General features: G+C 40.3%; 1 long non-coding RNA gene across 1 annotated transcript; it reads left to right on the top strand.

Annotated features, from left to right (window-relative positions):
* Window positions 1-369: 369 nt before the first annotated feature.
* Window positions 370-15936, top strand: LOC110163267 (uncharacterized). Its single transcript, XR_002318858.2, has 3 exons — window positions 370-505; window positions 15699-15747; window positions 15817-15936. It is a non-coding gene; the product is annotated as an uncharacterized LOC110163267 (long non-coding RNA).
* The last annotated feature ends 156 nt before the right edge of the window (window positions 15937-16092 follow it).

Genomic DNA, 16092 nt, shown 5'->3' with positions numbered 1-16092 from the left:
CATTCTTTATTGCTTAGTTAAGTTAAATATTAATGATAAAAATACATATGTAATCGCGCACAACTACATATGTAAGTAATAATTAACACTTGGGTTGAATAGAACAAAGCACAACCATTAATAGTAACTTATAATTGTTAGATTAAATAGTTAGATAGAGACTTATATAAATGTTAATATTTACAATTTTTATTTTTTAACTGGGTAATAAGTAATTACACTGATTTTTTTATAAATTGCTAAATTAAATGAGCAAAATATGTAAACCAATGTCGCCGTCAATCACATTAGTAACAGATTAGTAATATTGTAGTAGAGTGTAATTTGCGAGAAAATACAGACTCACTTAAACAACATGATTTAACGTAAATAAAGAAATATGATCTATTCAAGCCGTGGGTCGCTGGAGCAGTTTCACGTGATGGGATTTTGCCGGAATTACCTCGCTGCCGGCTTCCGGGAAGATTTTCCGTCCGTCCGGCTCTGCGGACTCAAGGAGAGAAAGGTAATACCACGGTCCTCAACTAAATTCTTCCAAAAATACACATTTGTTTACGTTTATTTGTGAGGTTGTTATACTGTAAAAGCGTTAGATTTTAGACCTGGGGGTTGTGTCATGTTTAGATTACAGTAAACAGCAAATCTATGGACTTTTCTGCGTGGTTTCTGCTGACTGGTTCCTGCTGTGTTTTCAGGGATTAGCCGCTAGCCGCTCGTTAGCACTCTGAGCTACAACTGTCACTGCCCGATTTGAGTCACACATCCCCTTATCTATGATCAACACAGCTCCGAGCGGGTTAAAACAGCTGGGGATGTTGTACACGCTGTGTATTTACATTGGCATGTGTCAGTTTTGTCATTTGTCTCTTATTCTATGTAGATACTTTTATTTGCATTGATGTTGCAAGATGATAAAAAATGTGGCCTCAAGAATCATGGAGCCCCTGGTGTAGATACCGTAAATGACTCCAAGACTGCGTGTGCCTTGTGGTTTAGGGTGACCAGACGTCCCTATTTACCCGGGACAGTCCAAGTTTTGAGTCCTGTGTCCCCTGTCCTAGCAGATTTATCCAAAACCACGGATTTGTCCCAGTTTTATACAAGAAATGTCCCAGATGTTCCTATTTTTGACCAATTTGATACTTGCCAACAGTAAAGAGAGGCATACATTGTCATTTGTTTGGGTAAAAGCTGCTTAAAACGACCAAAACACAAAGAAAACGTGACTATACTGACTCACATGTTAGTCATGAATGTAATCTGCATAACAATTTTCCTTCATGACGGACTCGTTTCACTATTTTATTATTAGCAACCACCAAAAACCCGGGAATGTCCTAGTTTTTTATTCTGAAAATCTGGTCACCCTATTGTGGGGTGAAGTGTGATCAAATATTTGTGCAAGTGTTGCTGCTGTTAAACATGGCAGACCGGCTTGCGCAAGCGTAAAGCGCCGTCGGAGACAGATCAGGCAGCGCCGCAGATCGGGCAGCGATACCGACGTGGGTGTTCTTTCTTTGCTTCGGCTAGCTCGCTCTGCTAACTCACTCTCGCTATGTAAAACAACACTCATGTCATCATCGGCGGGGTGACGCTTTGTACAAAAACATTCCCCGCCACTTTAGCAGCTGGGGACACTTAAAATCCATTTAAACAGTGTGATTTGTTGTGAGTTGTTTTCGCCGGGTGAAACATATGCGTCGCTAGCACGGTTCCTTTGACTACTACTCTGGCTAGGTCGAAGGGCATTGGCCTTGCTCACTGACCGCTTTACCAACTCTATTTCTTCATGAAAAACAATATGACAACTCATATTATTGTGCATTTCTACGTACTGATCATCTGACCCCTAAGACCATGTGATAGCTTTGATAAAGCAATGTGAAACCTCTGGGGTAGTGTAAAGTAAAGTAAAGTGTGCAAAGGTGACTGCTAAGCCTTCTATTAGGAAAGATTAGATGTAATTCATGTAAATAATGGAATGATGAAATGAAATGTGTCACACTAATGCGTAACGACAGCTGACACCCTCCAGGTATGTTTATGGCATTCCCAAAAGTTTGATTATTTTACATTTGTTTGTCAGTAATGAACAAGGTAATAATGTAATAAGTGCTTTTGCTGGGAGCTTTGGTGCATTGTCTGTGTTTGTGCTGCATCACGTTTGGGTAAATTCTTGGACACGTAGACTGTCACGATGCTGATTCAACACTGACAGGTTGTTTCTGCGCTTATTTCATGTTATAACCATCTGTTTGTGCGCGATCTGTGCCATTACGACGCGTATCTGTGCTTTTACGCGATTGTCATTGCTCCACTGCGTTTATATTCGTGTAATAAAGCAGTATTCGCGTGACGATCCGGGAGTGCTGCGTTTTTCAGGCTGCTCGAGGCTATTTGGTAACGACTCGGCGCCTCAACATCTTCATTCATGTCTTTTAACGCACCGGTGGTTGTTGTTGCATTTAAGTTTTGGTTTATAGGAAAGTGTGGCTGTCACGTTGTGCTAATGGTGAGGTGTGGCTGCTGCGCGAAGCCGGTAGCTGAGCTGTACATCGCGCCAAGAGCTGTCGAAACCACGTGGTTCTTCCAGATCGGGCCTAGGAAAGTTAGCAGCGTGGCTAATAGCACCGCATCCATACCCGACGCACAGCTTTACGCCGCTACATGATGGAGTTTTAACCGAGCCGAGTGAGTAACATGGACTGAAACCAGATTACGCAACGTACGGAAGGGGTGATTGCCGCTGTAGTGTGCGGGTACGCGGTCAGACACGCCCCTGAGTCACAGAGAAGTGACCCACACTCGAGGCGTGCGTAACGCCGGTGACATGCCTGATTTATGGAGGTGTTAACGCCGGAGATGCTTTTAAAAATGTCATGGAGTCGTACAGTTTCCGTAGCATGTGATACCCGTGTCTAATGTGTGTTTAAGATGGGGCACTGGTCACTTTGAGCAGCTTTCTGTTGTGGAGGACTGCACCCATGTGACCTGCTTTGTAGAATGGACGCGAAATGGGTGCTCCCCTTCACACCACGGCTAGAACATCACAAAGTCACTGTTTTCTCTGCAGGTTTACACTTTACATGATACTGTTGGATTGTCTTTGAGAGCTTAAATAAAGAGATAAAGAGATGAGATCAGTAGCAGAGATGTAGTGGTGGGATGAGACAGGATTTCCATGAGAGGTTAAATCCACGAGTATGAGACAAGGTGAGATTTTGAAATAATTATACTGTAATAATTGTGCTGTCCTGTTTGCAGTTTTGGGCTAACATTTTTTTTTTATTAATTTGTTGTTGTTGTAGAAGACACATTTTTTAGGAACCACAGCTCCTCAAGAGATATAAAACTATTCTAAATCTACGATATTGTTGAAAATCACCTCAGTACATAGTTGGTATCAGTAATGAGTCAGAGAAGTAATTCATTCAACATTTTACATCTTAAATCTTATTTTATTCAGAAAATAACAAAAATAAATAAATCCTAGTCCTGCAAAGAAAATGCACCCATGATAAATACTGACCACACAATAATACTTTTCCAGTTTTCACGTATTGAGTGATAAGTCAGTATATCGTAATTATCATGGCTACTTTGCCTACTAACCAGCGCATAACTCTTTTTGATCTAAACTAAATGAAAAAAAATAAAAAAATCTCACAAGAACGTTTTTTGATGTGTACACCATCTTTTCCCATCCTGATAGATTGAATAGGCTCATATACCAAATATCATAAACAGTATGAGTTCTGCATGGTACCTTGAAAAACAGGCATTCTGACTCCACAGATCTGACCTGTAACTTGGCAAACCAATAACATCTCCATGGAGAAAAGCGTTTGACGGGCCCTCCACCAGAAAAGTTACACAATGCACCTTTAAAATTTGCTAAAGGTTGAGAGTATTGTTTAGTAATACAGCAGCTACTGGAGTTTGTGCACTGATACATAGTAAATAAATAAAAGCACAAATAATCAAATTTGAATATGAATTACTGATAGGCAAGTAATAGTAATAATTATGGATGTATCGATATCCAAATTTCACGGTACGATATTTTCACGATATGCATCAGTATGATAATTATTGCGATATTTTTGAGAAGGAAATAGAACTGTAGATGGGATGCTTATTGCTTTTGAAATACCTTGACAAGACTTTGTGCCAGTCATTCCTGTTGTAATCCCAAGAATTCAAGTCAAAAACATATTTCTTCATGTTGTCTGTGCTGAAATGAATCATGGGATATGTAGTGCCCTATGTTTATTACACTGTTGCTACTATAAAACCATGCATTTAAGCAAAGGAACTTGTGCTTCAGTATATTGTGACAGCTCTCGATATTATTGTGAGACCTTTGACGATACGATACCACAATATTTCGGTTATTGTTACATCCGTAGTGATAATATAGTCATTAAGTTGTATGTCAGTAGGCCTATGTCACAATGACCAATTTTGAAGTGTGATATATATTGCTGAAGTAAATCTAGACGATAAAACGACAATATTGAAACCATTCTATAATGCAGATCCATAAAAAGTATTCTAAGGCTACGTTCAGACTGCAGGGTCCAATTTTTTGAGAGGTCGTTCACATTTCCAGTTAAATGTGACTTGTTTCTGATCTCCAGTGTGAACTTAAAATGCCCCAAAAGCATCCCACATAAGCATTGGAGGACACGATGACGTCAGACACAGCGAGTGTGCTCAGTGTTTACAGAAGTCGCCTAAACGCTGGACTCGTCTCCCAAAACACGATTCAGTTCCTTGTAAAATGGACAGGTGACACGTTCACATCCGCTTTGTTTGTTTGAGTCTTTAGCCTCCTTGTATTTGGCTCGCAGGCTCTTTATTTTTCATTAACATTGGAGACAGGACTGTCTGTAGCCACGCTCAGACATTTCTTTGGCAATCATTTCAAAACCCGCCTGGTTCCGATAAGATCCCTCCAATTTGACCTGAAAACAGCAATCCCCCCAAATATGAATGAACTTTCTAACTTCGCTTTTCCTCTTTTGACTAGATTCTGAGCCTGACGTGTAGGTGGGATGAATGTGACCTGGACGTTCAGACTGAAGTCGCATGTCAAAAGATCAGATATGTATCAGTTTTAGGAGCACATATCCAAGTGGCCTGGGTCACATTTGAAAAAAATTGGATCTGTGTCGCTAAAAGATCAGATACAGGGTGCATAGGGAATTTGGAAATCAGATATGGGTCTTGAGTCTTAACGTAGCCAAAATGTACAATATCTTTAAAAATTATGAGTTGCAATAATTCCATAACAGTGCACTTACACAGTAGGGATGGACATGATTAGTCGACTAATCGATAACTGATCATTAAGAATTTCGTCGATTATGTTAATTTCTAATCGACAACTGAATGTACGTTTCTGTGCATAGATATGAAGCTGTGTCTGACACAAACACTGAAGTTGTGGGCTCAGTCCCACGTTTGGGCTCTGGCTCCTTGGAGATCAGTACACAACTTAATGAGTGTTTTTTACATGCACTTAAATGTCCCAGTTTCGACATAGTGCATGTATATGCAGTATCCCAGTTACTGCAACATAAAGAGCTGCGCTAAACCTGCACACGTATGATCTTTGAAAACAGAACACACACAGAAATTACCTTAGGGCAGCAGTAGCTCAGTTGGTAGAGCATTTGTCCACTGATCTGAAGGTCGGCGGTTCGAATCCCGCTCTCAACATAAAAAAAAAAAAAAACATCACAGGTTGAACGGTCAGATCCACTGACCCGCAGGTTGGCTGGTGTGATTCCAGCTCCCACAGATGAATGCTGCCGTTGTGTCCTTGGGCAAGACACTTAACCCACCTTGCCCACAGTGTGTGAATGGGTGAGTGGTTCCTTATTGTAAAGCGCTTTGAGTGCCTTGAAGGTGGAAAAGCGCTATAGAAAAATTTGACCATTTACCTTCAGCATCCCTCTGTCACAGAAAGAACACCTATATTCCACTGAGTCGTGTCCTTTAGTCTGACAGAAGCTGAAGTGCATCAGCTCACAAGAGTGTTTTTTTTTTTTTTTTCCTCTGCGCTTAGTTTATGCAAATTAGCCATGCGGTTTTAAGTTTGGTTTCTGTAAGATTTGCGCAAAGCTGCATTAAACACATTATAATCTCAAACGGGCTGATGTGGCTCTATAGTGCTTATGGTTTATATGTTGTAAAGTTCAATTTATTTATGCAGATTAGTAATAGTAATAATGATGATACTTATTATATAAAAACCTTAATGATTAATCGAAAATCAATCGTTAATTCTCTCGACGACTGATTAATAAAATTTCATCAAATGCCCATCCCTGTTACACAGTTAGTTTGTATAATGAGTCATATAAGTTCATAATTCATCCCTCTAGAGCTCAAACCTCATTGTAGCACAGAAAAATAATCAATATTTTACCGTTAGTACAAAGAAAGAAAAAGTATCAACTATAAATATTGACTGTAAAAACGACTGTTCCATTCATGATGTATTGAACAATAAGTCGCTATAGTAATTATCGTGATATATGTGTCCGTGTGTCTTGAAAAACCTTCCGCCTGAATTCCTTCCCTTGAGTTTGGGCTGAGTGTGTGCAGAGAAACTGGATATTCTTGTTTAAAGGTTCAATATCACACAAAATGGACTCTTGTGACGTTCAAGAACATGTTATAATTCTGGTACCTTATCAAAAACATATCCGGAGTTGTGTTTTGTTTCTTTCCCACATTTTTAAGTAACCCTTTATTACTATGTTTACATTAAACATTTATAGTTTACCTTCAGTAGAGATGGGAAATTCTAGAGCTGAAATTATTCAAATGATTCTAGTGAGGGTGTATGGAGTTTAAATATGCTGTGGAGACTTTTCTGCAGAGGGGTACGTCACCCGTTTGTCTCCATGGAGATTTTATTCATGTGCCCAGAATGTTCCACAGCTCGGCAATAAACCAATTTACAAGTCAGACCTGTGGAAAGGCAAGCCAGTTAGAATGCAGTGTTTCTCAAGGCATTTATTAAAGCCATACTGTGAAACATCTCAACTTGGACCAAAAGTGGGACATCCATCCAAAAAGATACACACTACACTTTTAGCGTCAAATCATGTGAATATGATTTTTATTGCACAATATGAATTTCATGTCCAACTGAAACTTTAAGTTACTTTAAACATTTTCAGAGCCAAGAGCAATTTTTGTACGTTTGTCCTTGCCTGGATTTTTTTCTTAATTTTCCTATTAAAACTCCCCCTTTTACCCCCTAATGAAGTGTTACATCCTTTTTTTTTCAGTACAATCTGTTATTTCACAATCTGCATGCTGTAGTTGTGTCATATGACTGTAATTAAAGCTATAGGACCAGAAATACAAGTGAGAAAGAAAAAATAAAATCATAAAACACACAGCAAACATACAAAAACAACTTTTTGGACATAAAACATGCTTAATTTAAGGCCTTAGCTTCAAAAGTGCAACATATCAAGTCTGTAAGTAAACTAAAAATATCCTTCTTGCCTCAAAACAAAAAAAAAGTGCAGTCAGTCAGTTACTTTACTGGTGTCAGTCATGGAAACAGTTCATGTCAGGTCCAGGGCACAGAGCCACATCACTTCCTGCATTTCCATGGAGTTAATTACATTTGGATTTGTACGTTTGGACTGAAATAACCCTTTCACATAAAAATGCCAAGGGATGTGCAATTACACAGACGAAGATGCGTAATTTGCCATTTCTTTGAGAAATAAGTGCACTTAGAGCGACTTTTTCAATTGTTACGAACACAGACGCTCAACCATTTTGACTCACTACACTCTTTGGCAAAGTTTGGCCCAATCAAAATGGATGGAGCGCATGCGTTTGGCGGAAAACAAAGTTCCTATTGGACACTCGTTTTTCCGAAATCATGCAGCGTGTGTGACGTCGGATAATGCTGGAAATAAGTTGCAAGTCTTAGCTTTTAAAGGAAAACAAAGTATAGTATGTGTTTATCTTTCATGGTTGGAAAGTTATGTGCGGTTATATAAAACATATTCCCAGGTATCGTATACAGTACCGTCGGTCTGGAAGAGTTAATAATCATTTTGGCAAGTATTGTTGAAGATTATTTTGAAAGATCCAGGTTGCAGTTTGGGTAATGGGTTCTCAAGAATGTAGCTAGTAGTTTGTTTTAGAAATATGGCAAGGAAGATGTCATCCCACGTTATATTTGTACAGTCTAGATCATTTATGTAAACAGAAGATCACTCCACCCTCCAACGAGAGACCTGATAGCCCACATTTCTGCAGACTTGCACAAGGTCTCAGCTCTCACTCGAGTGGGTCATCAAAGTGCACAGAGCCGTGGAAAGTGTGGGGGATACTGGTCGACTCTCGCTACATGTTACATACGAGCAAACGGTCCGCCTGCGTACTCTTTGTATGTTAGCTGGCGATGCCTCTTTCTCCACTTTTGTGACAAAAAAAAAAAAAAACACTAGGAAAACACAGGATTCCCTCGAGCGCTCCTATACTAGTGCTGCACCTGATTTGTATGTGATTTGTAACTGATTTGTATTGAGGGCTTTTCCGTCTGACATCTGCAAAGTCTATTTGAGCAGACTTATTCTCCATGTCTCTAAAACAGTGCTCTAAAGTCCACATATTCTTCCCTGATTGTAGTTTAAATGGGGTCTGGCTGGTGCACGTCATTGGGGGAGAGCACACTGTAAGGCCAGGACCCTGTTTTAGCCCTGAGCTTGTGCACTCAGCACTTCTGCAGCAGTACACGCACACACACACACAGAAATGGCTTCTGTCAATAGGCCTGCTCCCTGTTCTGTTACTGCTGTCTTATTACTCTATTCCGCTGTATTATTACTCCATTGCTCCATTGCTGTGTTAAAATATTGTTTCCTCATCTCAAACATATCTGGAGTTGTGTTTTGATTCGTTCATTAGGGCTGTCACAATAACCGAAATGTTGTGTTTTTGTATCGTCAGATGTCTCACAATAATACTGTGTGTCATTACAATACATCAAATTACAAGTTTATTTTCTTAATTTCATTGTTATAGCAGCAACGGCTAAAATCAGAGAGAACTACATAGACCATGATCCTTTGCTCTGTTTCAGTCCAATCCACATGATGAAATAATTATTTGGATTATGACTGAAACGTCCTAATCCTGTGTATAGAGGACAACAGTGACCACTCACCCTGCGGCTCAGAAACTAAATGACTCCTTCATGTCTGGATCATTTTTCTCATAGAATTACTGGGGGGAAAAAAATCTATATTAAAAGTTTGAAAGTTTGCTCAGGGCTAAACAGCTCCGTGCTGACTAATGACCACAAGAGCTCTAATTTATATAAAGTCTGTTTCTCAAACTTTATAAACCACTAAGTTATTAAAACATTTTACAGAATCTTTTATTTTCTCATGCAAAATCAACTTTTCAGAGCTTTCTACCTTCTAAGAGTGATGTGTGGGCCTTGGATATGTCACTGAAGTGGTTTTTAGATTGATTTGATGTTTTTTTTAACAAATTGCAGCGTAATTCTGCCAGCCTCCCACGTGATAACGAACTAAAGCTGCTACAACGATGATACCGCAGCTACACCTATGACACGTTTGACGTAGCAGAAAGCGCTTCACACCCGCCCCCCAAAACCCAAATTGTGCTTGTTTATGGGCAGAAGATACAATGTGAAAAGAGTTATTTTGCATGAGATGGGCCCTTTAAAAGAACGACTGCATTATGGATGTAACATGTGGCTGGTTAGACTCTGCGATGTCTTTGAATGGGAAAAATTTATGGAAATTTTACCTGTAAAACTTGTACAGGCTCTCACCTTGCTATGTCGTGTAGTATACAGGAAGTGCTCCACTGTGTTTTTAAACTCAAGTTCACTAGAATCATTTGGCTAATTTCAGCTCTGGAATTGTCAATCTCAACTGAACAAAAGATTAAAGGTAGCTGGACCCTACCACCTTGTGACGTCACAAGTTGGAACAGAGCATTTTGACCTTTGGACAGACTTGAAATGATGATCTTGATTGATCTTGAGCTTAACATGTAATTAATTTCACAGCCCTAATACAAGCATTCACTATCAAATGTCCTAATTTAATCAACAATGGTTCACAAGTATAAATAGTCTGTAAATACATTTGATAACTGGACTAAGCTTTGGCCTGAAAAATCTTCTCCCATATGTGGAGAATTCCTGTCGTCCAGATAGAATCCATGGCAATGGAGAAATTCAATTTGTCAACTGGACAAATGTTTATGGACAAAAATGTTTCTCAGCTCATCCAAGCTGCTTCTTCAGTTGTGGTCAGACGCTGGTGGACACTGCTTTATATCTAAACGAGGAGCTACCTACACTGAAACTATTCTGAAACTAACACACATACTTGTTTACGGTTTGTTTGTTGGCTAGGCCTATTAATAATGTACTCCCATATGTCTTACTGTTTGTTAATGTAGTTTGACCCTATAAGTACATTTTTTGGTCAATTAGGAGGATTTCTCTTTAGTTTTTAAAGGACATTTTGTGTTCCAGTCCCCCTTTATGCGAGTCTCTTTTAATCCGTGCCGGCCATGTCCAGAGCTGTACTTGTTTTGTTTGAAAAGACGCTGATTTCCTGCTTCATGGTGACTCAGGGCTTTTGAGGCAGTGCTGTGGCTGCTCTTTGGGTCAGAGGGAAAAGGCTGGACCAGGTCTGTGTCAGGCCCACGTCTCCTGCTATAAATATGAGCTGTGTCACGACTGCAGCAGGGCCAATGAGAGACTGCAGTGTGATTACTGTTCCTCTGTACGACCAGGAAATAACCTGTGTTAGGCCTGCACCATTTGGGAAGAATATCCAACTGGAATTTTTAGAGACAAAGCCTTAAAGTTCCCATATTATGCAATTTTTTTGTTCTTTGTTTTAATGTTCTTTCCTCATCACAAACACAATTGGAGTTGTGCTTTGTTTCATTCACACATGATTAACACACAAACATGCTGCAGATTTAGCCTGAGTTTAGGGTTGGGCTGTAATACTTTATTACAGTATACCACGGTATCAAAAAATAGCAACGGTATCAGTTTCATTACCGTCATTAAAAAGAAATCTGCACCACATAAGAACCTATTATAATATTATAATTTATTGATATCTAAATTTGTTTGCTCAGCACAAATGAATGTGTGGTTGTATTTTCAATTTAATGCTTCACAATTTAAAACTAATAGTGTCTATAATGTTTCTTGGGGAGATGACGGTCGATTAGTTTCATTCCATTGTCACGTGACGGTCATAAGGGAGACCAAGACAAGATGGCAATTCTGGCCGCAAGCGAGTTGGTCACAAATAAATACTAGTACTTCTGCAATTTGGAAGCATTTTGGCTTCAGGCGCACATTTCTTTACGTTTTACAGAAATGAAACTTAAAACCACATGGCAAATTTGCATAAATTATAAAGCGCTGATAAAAACAGCTCGCTTCAGTGGAATATGTTTTTTCAGTGGAATATGTTTTTTCTGCGACAGAGGATGTTGCGGCTGACGGCGAATCTGTTCTGTCCGTGTGTCGCGTTGGAGATGGTTCGTGTTTTAACTTTTCAGAGATTATGGGCCTGGTTCCACTGCATGTGTATTTCGCGATTGTAAAACTGCAACTTTTGGACGGGTAACTTTTAGAATGCATGGAAAGTGAATATAAGTCTGCAGGTCATACGCATAGACTGTACAGCGGTGCAGCTTCGTAGTTTACCAAAGTTGTACTAAAACATTTTGGTAATACGGTAATACCGTATACCCCAGTAAAATCCTGAGATGGGGTCACGGTATGAAAATTTGGATACTGCCCAACCCTTCTTCTCTCAAACTAAAAACACTCTGTTCAGCCTTGTGGTAAATAGTACTCCATACACCTTCACTAGAATCATTTGGATCATTTCAGTCCTGGAATTGACAATTTCTACTGAACTAAAAGTAAAATGTAGCTGATAACTTGAAAACTACTTCTTCACAACATCACAACAGAACAGTTAGAGCTTTGGAGATGTAGACAGACTAATAATACAGGGTTACTCAAACATGTGTGAATGAAACATATAGAGACAGAGACCGGCAGAGACACAAGGAGAGACAGACGGACACAGGGAGAGACAGACGGACACAGAGAGAGAGAGAGACAGAAACACAGAGACAGACAGACGGACACATAGAGAGACATACGCAGAGAGAGACGGGGATACAGAGAGAGAGAGAGAGAGAGACACGCAGAGAAAGAGACAGACACAGAGAGAGAGAGATGCAGAGAGAGAGAGAGACAGAGACAGAAACACAGAGAGAGACAGACGGACACAGAGAGAGACAGACACGCAGAGAGAGAGACAGAGAGAGAGAGAGACAGAGAGAGAGAGAGAGAGACAGAGACGGACACAGAGAGAGAGAGAGAGACAGACAGAGACACAGAGAGAGAGAGAGACAGACGGACACAGAGAGAGAGAGAGAGACAGACGGACAGAGAGAGAGAGAGAGAGACAGACGGACACAGAGAGAGAGAGACAGAGAGAGACAGAGAGAGAGAGAGAGACAGACGGACACAGAGAGAGAGAGAGACAGACGGATAGAGACAGAGAGAGAGAGAGACAGACGGACACAGAGAGAGACAGAGACACGCAGAGAAAGACAGAGAGAGAGAGAGACAGACGGTCACAGAGAGAGAGAGAGACAGACGGACACAGAGAGAGAGAGAGACAGACGGACACAGAGAGAGACAGACAGGGAGAGAGACAGAGAGACACATACAAAGAGAGGGAGGCAGATAAAGAGTGACAGAGAGAAGTGACATACACACAGACATAGAGAAGAAACAGACAGACACAGAAAGAGACATACAGACACAGTGACAGACCGAGAGACAAACACAGACAGAGAGAGACACAGAGAAGTGACATCTACACAGACATAGAGAAGAAACAGACAGATGGAGAGAGAGACTGAGACAGACTAACCTCTCGAGACGGTGCTGACAGCATCTGAGAAAATCACTGGACATTTTGTGCACACCATCCTCAGCCATCAGTGTGGAAAGCCAATATTGGAATGAGGCCACAATGTAAACAAGATCTGTGTTGATGGTGTTCTTAATACACCGGGACAACTACACAAGAGCGTTTCATATTTATACCATACCATGCCAACTGTATTATACATAAAGCTCTTTAAATACTTAACAGCTGGCCAAAGTGCAGTACACAAACACGGAATAAGCAAAGACAATCACAGTCAAAGCCACAATACAACTATTCAAAACACAGACACGACGTTGCTCAAGTTCATTAACAACTGATAATATTTTTATAGCTGCTATTTCTTCATGAAGTCTGCACTGAAATGGAGCAGAAGATCATGGTCTGTGTAGTTCCTCCTTTCTGCATTTTTAGCTATTACTGCACCGTAACTATTCATTTAAAGGCCTATTGTGTAACTTTCCGGTGTTATTGCATTGCCCAGAATGTTTCACAGTATGGATGGGCATTTGATCAAATTTTCTTAAACAAACTTTCTATTTTTGATTAATCACTAACATTTTTTAATTAAAAGTGTCATCATTATTATTACTATTACTAATCTGCATAAATAAACTCAACTTTACAACATATAAACCATCACCACTCTAGAGCCACATCAGCCCGTTTGATAATATAATTCAGCTTTGTGCACTTTTATTTACATTTTATAGAAGCGAAACTTAAAACCGCATGCCTAATTTGCGTAAACTATAAGCGCTGAGAAAAACAGCTCTTTCCTTGTGCGCTGATGTGGTTCAGCTTGTGTTGGACTAAAGGACACGACTCAGTGGAATATGAGTGTTCTCTCTGTGACAGAGGGATGTTTATAATGATGATGATGGTGAACCTGTTCTGTGTGTGTGTCGTGTTGGAGATGGTTCATGTTTTCATACATGTGCAGCTTTAGTGCAGCTCTTTATTTAATGGGCACTTTATTTATGTTGGACACTTTATTTATGTCGGTCACTTTATTTATTTTAGGCACTTTATTTCTGTTGGGCACTTTATTTATATTGGGCACTTTATTTATGTTGGCACTTTATTTATTTTAGGCACTTTATTTATTTTAGGCACTTTATTTATGTTGGGCACTTTATTTATATTGGGCACTTTATTTATGTTGGGCACTTTATTTACTTTACTTTCTTCTGTTGTGATGAAAAGACTGAAAAGTGTTTGTGTTTTGGATGCAAACGACTCAACTTTATGTTGCAGTAACCGGAATACTGCGTTTACATGCATCATGACAAAACCGGGATAGTCATAAAACCCGATCATACCGGGGACACTGATGTGCTGTAAACACACTCACTGAGTGGTACAGTGTCTCCAAGGAGCCAGAGCCCAAACATGGGACAACTCCAGTGTTTGTGTCAGACGCAGCCTCATCTTCTTCCTACCTTACACACAGCAACCTACATTTGGTTTGTCGATTCAAAATGAAAGTGATCGACTAAATTCTTGATCAATTATCGATTAGTCAACTAATCATACCCATCCCTAGTTACATCCCTTTTTTTCTGTAATCCGGTCTGATTTGAGCTCCAGAGGGTTGAAGAGTGAACTTGTGTGGTTATTGTATACAGCTCCTGCCTTGTGTCAGTGGCATCAAGTAGTTTCAGTATTGCCATGTACCGTCCTGTATCTCTGTAGCAATATATCGAACTGCAGAATTAGTCATGACAGGCCGATGCAACAGAGAGATAGAGAGAGAGAGACAGAGAGGGAGAGAGAGAGACAGAGAGAGACAGACAGACAGACAGAGAGGGCAACAGACAGAGAGGGCACAGACAGAGACACAGACAGAGACACAGACAGAGACACAGACAGCGACAGACAGACAGACAGACAGACAGAGCGACAGACAGACAGAGCGACAGACAGACAGAGCGACAGACAGACAGAGCGACAGACAGACAGAGCGACAGACCAGACAGAGCGACAACCAGACAGAGCGACAACCAGACAGAGCGACAACCAGACAGAGCGACAACCAGACAGAGCGACAACCAGACAGAGCGACAACCAGACAGACAGACAGACAGACAGACAGACAACAGACAGACAGACAAACAGACAGACAGACAACCAGACAGACAGACAAACAGACAGACAGACAGACAGAGAGACAGAGACACAGACAGAGAGAGATACAGAGACACAGACAGAGAGACAGAGAGAAAGACAGACAGAGACAGACAGATGGAGAGAGACAGAGAGGGAGAGAGACAGACTTCGTTTTAGAGTTTTCATCCATGTTATAATTGTTTCCTCTTGTCATTTACCCTCTCAAAGTTGTATTTAGAGTGATTCATGCACGTCTGAGTAATGTCTGTCCTCCTGTGTTTAAAGGTGCACTGTGGAACTTTTCTGGAGTGGGTGCACAACCCCTCTCCATGGAGATGTTAATGCTTTGGCTTAAATTGTCCAGAGTATGGCATTAAACTGACCTGTCTTGCATTTATTTAGCTACAGGTGTTATTAATGAGAGACACACCCACTGCACGTTAGATAGACATTAGATTGTAATATATTGTACTACAGGCCTCTCCTACTGCTACTATAACTACAACTACAACTACAAATACTACAACAACAACTAACAGTATTTCTTTGTGTGTTTTTCAGAAAAAGTGCTTGTCAGACTAGCAACACTTGGACCTGAGAAGTGGTCATTGTGAGTGTTTGTGTTCACAGATGCAGACGACGCCTGGAGCTGTTACTCATACGTTTTGTGTGTTTGCAGATCTGTACAAAGGTCCACGTCTGCCTCCACATGCAGACCTCAATGAAATGAATAAAGCACCACAGCCTATAACGGGACCCCCCACCACCCCCACCCTGCCCCCTCCCCCGGCCTCTCTCACAGGTAAGACACCGCCACAAACGACACTTAGAATTATTATTCTAATAATAAGTGATTTTATTCATAAAGCAATATCATAATAACAAAAATCAAACAATTGAAATAGTCAAGCTATTCACACATACCGTATTTTCTGCACTATAAGGCGCATTAAAT

The sequence above is a fragment of the Boleophthalmus pectinirostris genome, unplaced genomic scaffold (assembly GCF_026225935.1).
Source record: "Boleophthalmus pectinirostris isolate CB_2022bp ecotype Guang Dong unplaced genomic scaffold, ASM2622593v1 HiC_scaffold_9, whole genome shotgun sequence".
NCBI classification, from domain to species: Eukaryota; Metazoa; Chordata; class Actinopteri; order Gobiiformes; family Gobiidae; genus Boleophthalmus; species Boleophthalmus pectinirostris.
The sequence above is the reverse complement of the archived record's forward strand: the minus strand, read 5'-3'. Positions and strand labels throughout refer to the sequence as shown.